Source organism: Schistocerca gregaria, chromosome 2 (assembly GCF_023897955.1).
Source record: "Schistocerca gregaria isolate iqSchGreg1 chromosome 2, iqSchGreg1.2, whole genome shotgun sequence".
Taxonomy (NCBI): domain Eukaryota; kingdom Metazoa; phylum Arthropoda; class Insecta; order Orthoptera; family Acrididae; genus Schistocerca; species Schistocerca gregaria.
In genome coordinates this window covers 989,695,935-989,708,524 of record NC_064921.1, presented here as the reverse complement: position 1 = coordinate 989,708,524, position 12,590 = coordinate 989,695,935, and the positions used below count along the sequence as shown (strand labels likewise).

Here is a 12,590-nt window from a genome sequence, read left to right as displayed (position 1 = left end):
AAGGGTAAAGTAAAGGCAGCATTTCAGATTCTGAACTTCACTTTTACCGAGACAGTCACTATCTCACTACATTAGCCTACCACTTGCAATTCCGTGTAATATGTAATTATAATATATACAGAGCGTTCATAATTTAAGTTCTAATTTCAAACGCTGTAGAAAGAGAACCACTGCTCAGAGTGACGTCAGATTTGAATAGCTTGTTCTTGGCGCAGGGGAAAACGCAACGGAACAAAAAAATTAACGAAAATTTTACCAATAGATGGCGCTGTAAGCGTCTTAAGTAAATGGTGTCAACAGTTGTAGCACTGTTATTTACGTAAACCCATCCAACACTACAAGGTCGTACCACATATTTGGGACTGGAATTATTACACTCTTCTTGAAGTCTGAGGGTATTTCGCCTGTCTCATAAATCTTAGTCACTAGGTGGTAGAGTTTTGTTATGCCCAGCTCTCCCAAGGCTGTCAGTAGTTCTAATATAATGTTGTCCACTCCCGGGGCCTTGTTTCGACTCAGGTCTTTCAGTGCTCTGTCAAACTTTTCAAGCAGTTATAAGAGTCGAGGGGCATGAAAGGGAAGCAGTGGTTTGGAAGGGAGTGAGACAGGGTTGTAGCCTCTCCCCGATGTTATTCAATCTGTACATTGAGCAAGCTAAAGGAAACAAAAGAAAAATTCGGAGTAGGAATTAAAATCCATGGGGAAGAAATAAAAACTTTGAGGTTCGCCCATGACATTGTAATTCTGTCAGAGACAGCAAAGGACCTGGAAGAGCAGTTGAACGGAATGGACAGTGTCTTGAAAGGAGGATATAAGATGAACATTAACAAAAGCAAAACGAGGATAATTGAATGTAGTCGAATTAAATCGGGTGATTCTGCGGGAATTAGATTAGGAAATGAGACACTTAAAGTAGTAAAGGAGTTTTGCTATTTGGGGAACAAAATAACTAATGATGGTCGAAGTAGAGAGGATATAAAATGAAGACTGGCAATGGCAAGGAAAGCGTTTCTGAAGAAGAGAAATTTGTTAACATCGAATATAGATAAAAGTGTCAGGAATTCGTACTGAAAGTATTTGTATGGAGTGTAGCCATGTATGTAAGTGGAACGTCGACGATAAATAGTTCAGACAAAAAGAGAATAGAAGCTTTCGAAATGTGGTGCTACAGAAGAATGATGAAGATTAGATGGGTAGATCACATAATTATTGAGGAGGTACTGAATAGAATTGGAGAGAAGAGAAATTTGTGGGACAACTTGACTAGAAGAAGGGATCGGTTGGTGGGGCATGTTCTGAGGCATCAAGGGATCACCAATTTAGTATTTGAGGGCAGCGCGGAGGGTAAAAATCGTAGAGGGAGACCAAGAGACGAATACACTAAACACATTCAGAAGGATGTAGAGTGCAGTAGGTACTGCGAGATGAAGAAGCTTGCACAGGATAGAGTAGCATGGAGAGCTGCATCAAATCAGTCTCTGGACAGAAGACCACAACAACAACCACCACATCTCATGCGAAAGATCGGTTCTTAATTGTCCTGACACCGAAAAACGCATAAAAACCAAATTTACATCGGTTTTTAATCGTCCTGAGACCAAAAACGTCATGAAAAACAAAATGACATCGGTTTACAATTGTCGTGAGACTGGCAAGAGACATGTTCAATAGTACACTGTCCACCGTTTTCTGCCACAAATTGATATAGATAGACAGCATGTCCACGACAGATGGAAGTGTCTCACGTTCAGAGGACGTGGCGCAACGCGTGCCTTCAGTTCGCTACGCCCGTAACATCTTTTAGAGAACCTCACAGCCAGAAATCACACGAATTAAAATCAGGTGATCTGGACGGCCAGGCTGTTGGGAAGCGGCGGCTGATAATTTTAGCGTTTCCGAAATGCTTCTGCAGCAGCCTCTTCATTGGCTGTACTGTGTGTGGAGGAGTTCCATCTTGCATAACAATGACGCTACCTTCACATCCACGCTGTTGAAGAGTTGGAATGACATTGGAGAGCAAAATACTCTCTTAGCGTTTACCAATGACGGTAAAGGTAAATTTTCTTTGCCCATATTCTGCAGTTTTGCGTACTGACATGTCCTTGGGGATGGAAACGAGCTTCGTCTGTCCACAGAATATTCCATGGCCATTCATTGTCCACTTACACGTGAGCAAGAGACTACAGAGCGAACGTTTGTCAAGGCAGGTCTGCAGGAAGCAGCTTCTGAACATGGGTGATTTTGTATGAATAGCAGTGCCGGAAGTTTCGTAGGATTTCTTGCACCTTAGGCATGTCCAAAGTTCGGGCTGTTCACCATGCACTGCATGTTTGCACAGCACCGCTCGACTCCTGCAGTTCTGTGGCACATCTTCCGTAGTCGTCGGCTCAACTACTTTCCTCCTTCTGCACACTGCACCTTAAAAGAACCTATCGTTTCGAATTTTGTAATCATTTTCTCCAGACCCTTATCAGATATAAGACTAACGCCTTTTTTCGTAACCTTGAATGTCGGAACTTCTGCAGGGATCCTGGCGCACAGTCGCCGTTCTTGTACACTACTGGCCATTAAAATTTGTACACCACGAAGATGACGTGCTACAGACGCGAAATTTAACCGACAGGAAGAAGACGCTGTGGCATACAAATGATTAGCTTTTCAGAGCATTCACACAAGTTTGGCGCCGGTGGCGACACCTACAACGTGCTGACATGAGGAAAGTTTTCAACCGATTTCTCATACACAAATAGCAGTTGAAAGGTGACGACACTGAGTCACAGCGCCAGAGATTGCGACAAAGAGTATTATTCAGCCGCCTCCACTGGCAGTTGCCGCTGAGAAGTGGCTGAGGGCAGTAGTAGTTATGAGGTAGGCGTGATCTGTGCTTGTTGAGACGTCGATAGAGTACTAGTTGTTCTGTTGGGTAAGACACCATATGTTATTCGATTGGGGATGTTGTAATGATCAGAGTGTATTTTTGTCAATGTATATGAAGGTAACGAATTTTATTTTTATTTATTTCAAACTTCTAACTAACAATGCCTCTTGCTCACAGGTTTAGTCAACAAAGCATCTGGCTTGTGTTTATGTATTAGAGTGTAATTCTGGTTTCCATGTGCAATCATAGTATTTCTGGTTTTTTAAAAAATTATTTCATTGTAAATGGCGTTTAAAGCATCTTATCGTATTGAGGAAGATCCGTGCCAGATGTGTATGTTGAATCACACTTACACACACAGAACAGTTACACTTATACTTTGTTGTTTCGTAGCTTTTATAGTTGCTGGGGACTTAATTAATTAATTGTATTAACGAAAATTTCCTTTCATTCTTTGTTGTTATTCTGTGCAGTCAGATTGCGTACTAATATTATTCAGGGCCAACCGGACAAACAGCGACTAAAAAAATTAAAATTATTTGCATTCTATTTAATTAAGCCCCCATGCACGTGGCGACCGGTGCTTCGGATCGTCCCTTGAAATTCTTTTGATAGTAAAAACAGCAGACAGTAGGATTGTTGTAGTAATTTGTAGTTTAGTAATTGTAGTCTATATTGCATGTGTAGATTTGGTAATTGAACATTTATAGTTGTCTTGTCATTCTTTTAATTGTATTGTGGCAGAATTTAATTTTTGATGTCTTGTATACGGGTTTGACAATTTTGTGCAACTATGAAGATTTTAATTGTTCGTTAGGCGTGTTTGTCGGGAAGCATTTAGTGTGAATGATATTGTTGGTGATAGTGTTATATTCTGTGTAATTTTCGTATTGTGACGAGTTTTGTATGTTTTGTAAATAATTACGCGATCGATGAAAAAGGCAAAAATGATCGGTAGTGAGAATGACGAAATTGTTAACATGGCGAACAAAATTTCGCATCTTTTTGTATGGCAGACATACTAAGGTTTACACCGATCATCGAGCTCTGGAATTTCTTATGTCAACAAAATTAACTCATGGAAGATTGTCACGATGGGCGCTGTATCTACAGGAATTTGATTTTAGTATTGTTTACATCCAGAGTTCTTCAAATATTATTGCTGATGCTTTATCACGTGCACCTATGGGTTTGAAACAAAGTGCTGAGGAGGACTGCAAAGAAAAAATTATTGTTTGATGTATTCAAGGTGTTGCGTTTGAAAATTTTATTTCGTCTTCGCTCCAGGACATCACTAAGGAGCAAAATAAGGATCCAATCTGGAAGGACATTAAGGAGAAGTGGAGGAGAAAGGAAAGCGTAGCGATTAGACAGTATTATTTAATTTGCAATGATATTCTTTTTAAACGAAAATCGGTCGACAACTCTGGTTAGTTAGCATTCCTGATGTGTGGGTTAATAAATTGATTTGGTATACACATTTCAGTTATGCACACTTTGGTTCCAGAAAAGGCTTTCATAAATTACGAGAAAATTGCTACTTCAGGAATATGGAAAAACATATTCGATCAGTTCTTGCCAAATGCAAATTATGTCAAAAGGCTAAGCCGCCAACTATTTCTCACAGAGCACCGTTGTTTCCTATCATTCCAGCGAAATTAAAGGTGATGGCTACAGTCGATTTGTTCGGTCCAGTGATTCGTTCTACTAATGGTTTTGCGTACATTTTGGTAGCAGTGGAATTGACATCAAAATATGTGTTTTTTACACCTTTACACAGAGCAACAGCTCGTTCAGTATCTAATGCTTTCATCAAACATTTTCTCAAAGAAGTGGGACATGTTGATAAGGTTATATCAGATAATGGATCACAGTTTCGCTCTAAAATTTGGCTTCGTACCCTACGGCGTTGTAAGATTAAACCAATTTTCATTTCACTTTTTCACCCTCAATCTAACGCTTCAGAGAGATGAATGAAGGAAATCCATAAATTGTGTCGACTTTATTGTCATCAGAATCATGGAACGTGGGATCAGTATCTTCATATTTTTCAAAACATTCTGAATGAACTCCCTAATGATTCAACTTCTTTACCGCCTATATTGATATTAAAAAATAAAGCACCGACAAATCGACAAATCGCATTTCTGAAATCGTTCCTTTTCTGCCTTCACGGAAACTGCGGCATTCTGAAGTTGTCAACCTGGCTCTACAAAATATTGCATCTGCGGCTGCTAGAAGAGAGAAATCAGCTAAATGTCCTGGTCGTTTAAAAACTTTGTCAGTTGGTCAGAACCTGTTAATTAAGTCTCATCGTTTGTCTCACAAAGGGAAAGGCTTGTGTCGCAAATTTTTTCCGCTTTATAACGGTCCATATAGGGTTCGCAAAATTATTCATGATACACTGTCGAAGTAGAAACTCTGAAATCACGGCGCTCTAAGGGAATACATCATATATCGAAATTTTTGTGGAATGACATACTTTTGAGAAGCTAACAGTTATACGTAAACACACAGAGAATACAAGGATACCGCGCCGTGTTCTGGCGGCGGCACATATTCAAAGCAACAGTCAAGTCTGCGCGCCGCACAAGGCAGTCGTTGACCGCAAACAATTACTTCCTACGTCACGCGTACCTACAGCTGATCGAGCGCTCAGTGCGAATGCTTGACAGCCGTAAACAAATACACAGTCTAATTTCTCCGAATAAATTCAGTATAAAGCTATAGTGACTTGATGAATTATGTTATTAATGTTCAGTATTTTTCAGGATACGGTTGTATAAAATATTTAAGAACTTCAGGTAAATTCTGTGTGTGTCCGACGTTAAGAGGACTTGCTATGGAGAAAATTTCAGGAAGAATGTAATTTCGGAGAAGAAAGTAATAAACTAAAAAGGTAACTATTAATTGAGTTTATTTTTCAGGTAACATATTTCCACTTAGGTACGTACTTTCGACGTAATTTGCTGCTCCCGATTACGTGATTTATACTTCGTGTTAACTGATTTTGACAATGATTACGTGATTTATACTTTGTGTTAACTGATTTTGACAATGATTGATTAATGAACAGCGTTGTTAATTATGTATATTATGCATCGCTTGGCTGCACAGCTTTTTCACTATTGTCATATTTTTTATTATGTGCCTGCTGTGCTTATTTATTTAAATTATAATTGTCACCTGATTAGTCGTGCTGATATGGTTATGTATGTAAGTTATACTTTGTGATTTATCTGCTTGCGCCTTCATGTTTACTTATTAAGATTACATATGAACATTTATTTGCTTATGCTGATATGATGCTAATGACCTGTTTATTATGTAAGATATATATTTGCTGCTTTGCTTATGGATTGCATATTTACACATTTCTGTTTTGTTGTTATAACTACTCTTTAATTTGGTATATAGAAATGCTGATGTACGGTGTACGAAGAGGGAGTTTAGGTCACACCATGGTTGTTGTTGTTGTTGTTGTCTTCAGTCCTGAGACTGGTTTGATGCAGCTCTCCATGCTACTCTATCCTGTGCAAGCTTCTTCATCTCGCAGTACCTACTGCACTCTACATCCTTCTGAATGTGTTTAGTGTATTCGTCTCTCGGTCTCCCTCTACGATTTTTACCCTCCGCGCTGCCCTCAAATACTAAATTGGTGATCCCTTGATGCCTCAGAACATGCCCCACCAACCGATCCCTTCTTCTAGTCAAGTTGTCCCACAAATTTCTCTTCTCTCCAATTCTATTCAGTACCTCCTCAATAATTATGTGATCTACCCATCTAATCTTCATCATTCTTCTGTAGCACCACATTTCGAAAGCTTCTATTCTCTTTTTGTCTGAACTATTTATCGTCGACGTTCCACTTACATACATGGCTACACTCCATACAAATACTTTCAGTACGAATTCCTGACACTTTTATCTATATTCGATGTTAACAAATTTCTCTTCTTCAGAAACGCTTTCCTTGCCATTGCCAGTCTTCATTTTATATCCTCTCTACTTCGACCATCATTAGTTATTTTGTTCCCCAAATAGCAAAACTCCTTTACTACTTTAAGTGTCTCATTTCCTAATCTAATTCCCGCAGAATCACCCGATTTAATTCGACTACATTCAATTATCCTCGTTTTGCTTTTGTTAATGTTCATCTTATATCCTCCTTTCAAGACACTGTCCATTCCGTTCAACTGCTCTTCCAAGTCCTTTGCCGTTTCTGACAGAATTACAATGTCATCGGCGAACCTCAAAGTTTTTACTTCGTCTCCATGAATTTTAATACCTACTCCAAATTTTTCTTTTGTTTCCTTTACTGCTTGCTCAATATACAGATTGAATAACATCGGGGAGAGGCTACAACCCTGTCTCACTCCTTTCCCAACCACTGCTTCCCTTTCATGCCCCTCGACTCTTATGACTGCCATCTGGTTTCTGTACAAATTATAAATAGCCTTTCGCTCCCTGTATTTTACCCCTGCCACCTTTAGAATTTGAAAAAGAGTATTCCAGTCAACATTGTCAAAAGCTTTCTCTAAGTCTACAAATGCTAGAAACGTAGGTTTGCCTTTTCTTAATCTTTCTTCTAAGATAAGTCGTAAGGTCAGTATTGCCTCACGTGTTCCAACATTTCGACGGAATCCAAACTGATCCTCCCCGAGGTCTGCATCTACCAGTTTTTCCATTCGTCTGTAAAGAATTCGTGTTAGTATTTTGCAGCCGTGGCTTATTAAACTGATAGTTCGGTAATTTTCACATCTGTCAGCACCTGCTTTCTTTGGGATTGGAATTATTATATTCTTGTTGAAGTCTGAGGGTGTTTCGCCTGTCTCATACATCTTGCTCACCAGCTGGTAGAGTTTTGTCAGGACTGGTTGTCCCAAGACCGTCAGTAGTTCTAATGGAATGTTGTCTACTCCGGGGGCCTTGTTTCGACTCAGGTCTTTCAGTGCTCTGTCAAACTCTTCACGCAGTATCGTATCTCCCATTTCATCTTCATCTACATCCTCTTCCATTTCCATAATATTGTCCTCAAGTACATCGCCCTTGTATAAACCTTCTATATACTCCTTCCACCTTTCTGCTTTCCCTTCTTTACTTAGAACTGGGCTGCCATCTGAGCTCTTGATATTCATACACGTGGTTCTCTTCTCTCCAAAGGTCTCTTTAATTTTCCTGTAGGCAGTATCTATCTTACCCCTAGTGAGATAAGCTTCTACATCCTTACATTTGTCCTCTAGCCATCCCTGTTTAGCCATTTTGCACTTCCTGTCGATCTCATTTTTGAGACGTTTGTATTCCTTTTTGCCTGCTTCATTTACTGCATTTTTATATTTTCTCCTTTCATCAATTAAATTCAATATTTCTTCTGTTACCCAAGGATTTCTAGCAGCCCTCGTCTTTGTACCTACCTTATCCTCTGCTGCCTTCACTGCTACATCCCTCAGAGCTACCCATTCTTCTTCTACTGTATTTCTTTCCCCTATTCCTGTCAATTGTTCCCTTATGCTCTCCCTGAAACTCTGTACAACCTCTGGTTCTTTCAGTTTATCCAGGTCCCATCTCCTTAATTTCCCACATTTTTGCAGTTTCTTCAGTTTTAATCTACAGGTCATAACCAATAGATTGTGGTCAGAGTCCACATCTGCCCCTGGAAGTGTCTTACAACTTAAAACCTGGTTCCTAAATCTCTGTCTTACCATTATATAATCTATCTGATACCTTTTAGTATCTCCAGGGTTCTTCCACGTATACAACCTTCTTTCATGATTCTTAAACCAAGTGTTAGCTATGATTAATTATGGTATTAATTGTAAATTGTTCGCTTGGCAGAGCCTCGTTATAGGGATTGTGCTACATCCACTTGTTAACATTCTGTTCTCTTCTGGTACATTTACTCGCTATTGTATGTTTTGCTTACGCTCAGTGCCTTATATTTTTTAAGATAAGAAAATGAACTGCTATAAGTCTACGAACGACATTGGTACAAGAAACTTCATTGAAGTCACATGAGCTGGAGGTTTTATGGAAGCTGTATAAATTTATGCTAATAGGAAGGAAGCTAACGACATGACATACCAACACTAGGTTTAGACCATTGACTGTCATTACACTGCATTCTTCGTGAGCAATTGAAGTAGCAAGTGACACTTGACACAATAAATACTCCACGTGTTTGCTTCTGCTTTGCCATGATTCTTGAAGTGGTGCACACACTGTGAAATATTACGATCATTCACACTCCGTACTCGTCCTTACTTACTGAAAGTTATTCAAACTAAAGGCTGTTAGACGTCATGTATGCATTTCTTTTATTTAATGATGGACAAGGTAACCAAAATGTATTTTATAATTCAAAATGAGTAGAAGATTTGGGTCAGATGGATTACACAGAGGTTGTGTGTGGACATTATGTCTTTGGATTGTATGGGATGATGAACTTAAGTTTGCACTAGGATTTTATCTGTACTTGTTCGAGGAGACTGACTAGAGGAAAGAGTTGTTATGGAAGTGAAATGACATTGGTGATAAGGTTTATATGTATCGACGTATTGAAGAGGTATTATTGAGGTATTGAGATTATGTGATGCTCATGATTATTGGAGTTTTGGTTGATAAGAGGTAAAGTAAGTAAGAAGCATATTTTTTGTTGTTGGTTTATATGGAACAAGGAGGATGAAGATGGCAGACTAGAACACTAGAAGATTGTTCACACACAGACTTCGTTAAATCAATAAGCAGTATATACTAATTTTTGGAGAGAGGAAGTAATTGCATATCTTGGCACACTGACAGTTGTTCAGCAACCGTACATTTTGATTTGGCTTGGCAAACATTGGTCTTGACATGATGAATATAACGTTGACTAACTATTATTGACTGTTATACACTGTACCACTACTACTTGATGCACATATTGAGCATCAAATTTTGACAGAATTGCATTTACACAGTTAACACTATTCAATTACACAGTAGTACTTAAATGTGGATGAAAGATGCGTGAGTGTGTTTTGAGTGTTTTCCTTTCTTAATCCAAAATAATTGGTACCGACCTATCTCCTAAATATTATTTTACTTGTTTGTTGTGGCTTGCACTGACACCCATAAATATTATAGGTTTACTGACATTTGTGTTTTTGTAATAGTTAATATGACAATTATCTGATATCATTTGTGTGTTTGCTATAATTTCTATGTTTAGTGTAAGAGCATTGATAATAATTTTGTAAAAGCAATTGTGTGTGCATTCAAACTGTTGTTCGTGCTTGCACCTGTTCACTATTGATGGGTGCCACTTTGAAATGTTTTCTGCTGATAAACTCTGATGAACTGTCTGATTACTGATAGTGAATATTATGGACTGTTACCTGCACGTGTTTAACATGATGAGTGCCACTTAGAAATGTTTTCTGCTCTGATGAACTGTCTGATTACTGATAGTGAATATTATGGATTGTTACCTGCACGTGTTTAACATTGATGGGTGCCACTTGGAAATGTTTAATTTCTGCTGATGAACTGTCTAATTAGTGATAGTGAGTATTATGGACTGTTACCTGCACTTCTTCAACATGATGGGTGCCACTTGAAAATGTTTAATTACCGCTGATAAACTCTGATGAACTGTCTAATTAGTGATAGTGAATATTATGTACTGTTACCTGCACTCGTTCAACATTGATGGGTGCCACTTGGAAATGTTTTCTGCTGATGAACTCTAATGAACTGTCTAATTAGTGATAGTGAGTATTATGGACTATTACCTGCACCTGTTCAACATTACTGGGTGCCACTGTTGCAACTGCTACTACTGATTATGTCACTTGTTGCTGTCTGCACCTGCTCAACATTGCTGGGTGCCACTGATGGAACTGCTTCTACTGAGATGATGTCACTTGTTGGTGTCTGCACCTGTTCAACATTACTGGGTACCACTGATGGAACTGCTTCTACTGAAATGATGTCACTTGGTGTCTGCACCTGTTCAGCATTGCTGGGTGCCACTGATGGGCTGCTTCTACTGGAATGATGTCACTTGTTGGTGTCTGCACCTGCTCAACATTGTTGAGTGCCACTGATGGACTGCTTCTACTGAGATGATGTCACTTGTTGTGTGTCTGCACCTGTTCAACATTGCTGGGTGCCACTGATGGAACTGCTTCTACTGAGATGATGTCACTTGTTGGTGTCTGCACCTGCTCAACATTGCTGGGTGCCACTGTTGGACTGCTTCTACTACAATGATGTCACTTGTTGGTGTTTGCACCTGCTCAACATTGCTGGGTGCCACTGATGGACTGCTTCTACTGAGATGATGTCACTTGTTGGTGTCTGCACCAGTTCAACATTGCTGGGTGCCACTGATGGAACTGCTTCTACTGAAATGACGTCACTTGTTGCTCTCTGCATCTGCTCAACATTGCTGGGTGCCACTGATGGACTGCTTCTACTGAAATGATGTCACTTGGTGTCTGCACCTATTCAGCATTGCTGGGTGCCACTGATGGAACTGCTTCTACTGAAATGATGTCACTTGGTGTCTGCACCTGTTCAGCATTGCTGGGTGCCACTGATGGGCTGCTTCTACTGGAATGATGTCACTTGTTGGTGTCTGCACCTGCTCAACATTGTTGAGTGCCACTGATGGACTGCTTCTACTGAGATGATGTCACTTGTTGTGTGTCTGCACCTGTTCAACATTGCTGGGTGCCACTGATGGAACTGCTTCTACTGAGATGATGTCACTTGTTGGTGTCTGCACCTGCTCAACATTGCTGGGTGCCACTGTTGGACTGCTTCTACTACAATGATGTCACTTGTTGGTGTTTGCACCTGCTCAACATTGCTGGGTGCCACTGATGGACTGCTTCTACTGAGATGATGTCACTTGTTGGTGTCTGCACCAGTTCAACATTGCTGGGTGCCACTGATGGAACTGCTTCTACTGAAATGACGTCACTTGTTGCTCTCTGCATCTGCTCAACATTGCTGGGTGCCACTGATGGACTGCTTCTACTGAAATGATGTCACTTGGTGTCTGCACCTATTCAGCATTGCTGGGTGCCACTGATGGGCTGCTTCTACTGGAATGATGTCACTTGTTGGTGTCTGCACCTGCTCAACATTGTTGAGTGCCACTGATGGACTGCTTCTACTGAGATGATGTCACTTGTTGGTGTCTATACCTGTTCAGCATTTCTGGGTGCCACTGATGGGACTACTTCTACTGAGATGATGTCACTTGTTGGTGTCTGCACCTGCTCAACATTGCTGAGTGCCACTGATGGACTGCTTCTACTGAGATGATGTCACTTGTTGGTGTCTGCACCTGTTCAACATTGCTGGGTGCCACTGATGGAACTGCTTCTATAGAGATGATGTCACTTGTTGCTGTCTGCACCTGCTCAACACTGCTGGGTGCCACTGTTGGACTGCTTCTACTACAATGATGTCACTTGTTGGTGTTTGCACCTGCTCAACATTGCTGGGTGCCACTGATGGAACTGCTTCTACTGAGATAATGTCACTTGTTGGTGTCTGCACCTGCTCGCCATTTTTGGGTGCCACTGTTGGAGCTGTTTAAACACTGCTGATGAAATGTTATGAGACTGCTATTTGCACCTGTTGACCATTGCTGCGTGCTACTGCTGGAACTGTCAAATCCTCTGAGGAGTCCTACTTGTTTATTGAACTATTGGATGGATTT

The 12,590-nt window shown here is 40.1% G+C and overlaps 1 long non-coding RNA gene across 1 annotated transcript; it reads right to left on the bottom strand.

Annotated features, from left to right (window-relative positions):
* Positions 1-11,025: 11,025 nt before the first annotated feature.
* On the bottom strand, positions 11,026-12,193 carry LOC126336740 (uncharacterized). Its single transcript, XR_007564991.1, has 3 exons — positions 12,142-12,193; positions 11,431-11,501; positions 11,026-11,361 (listed from the first exon to the last, which is right to left on the bottom strand). It is a non-coding gene; the product is annotated as an uncharacterized LOC126336740 (long non-coding RNA).
* Between the last annotated feature and the right edge of the window lie 397 nt (positions 12,194-12,590).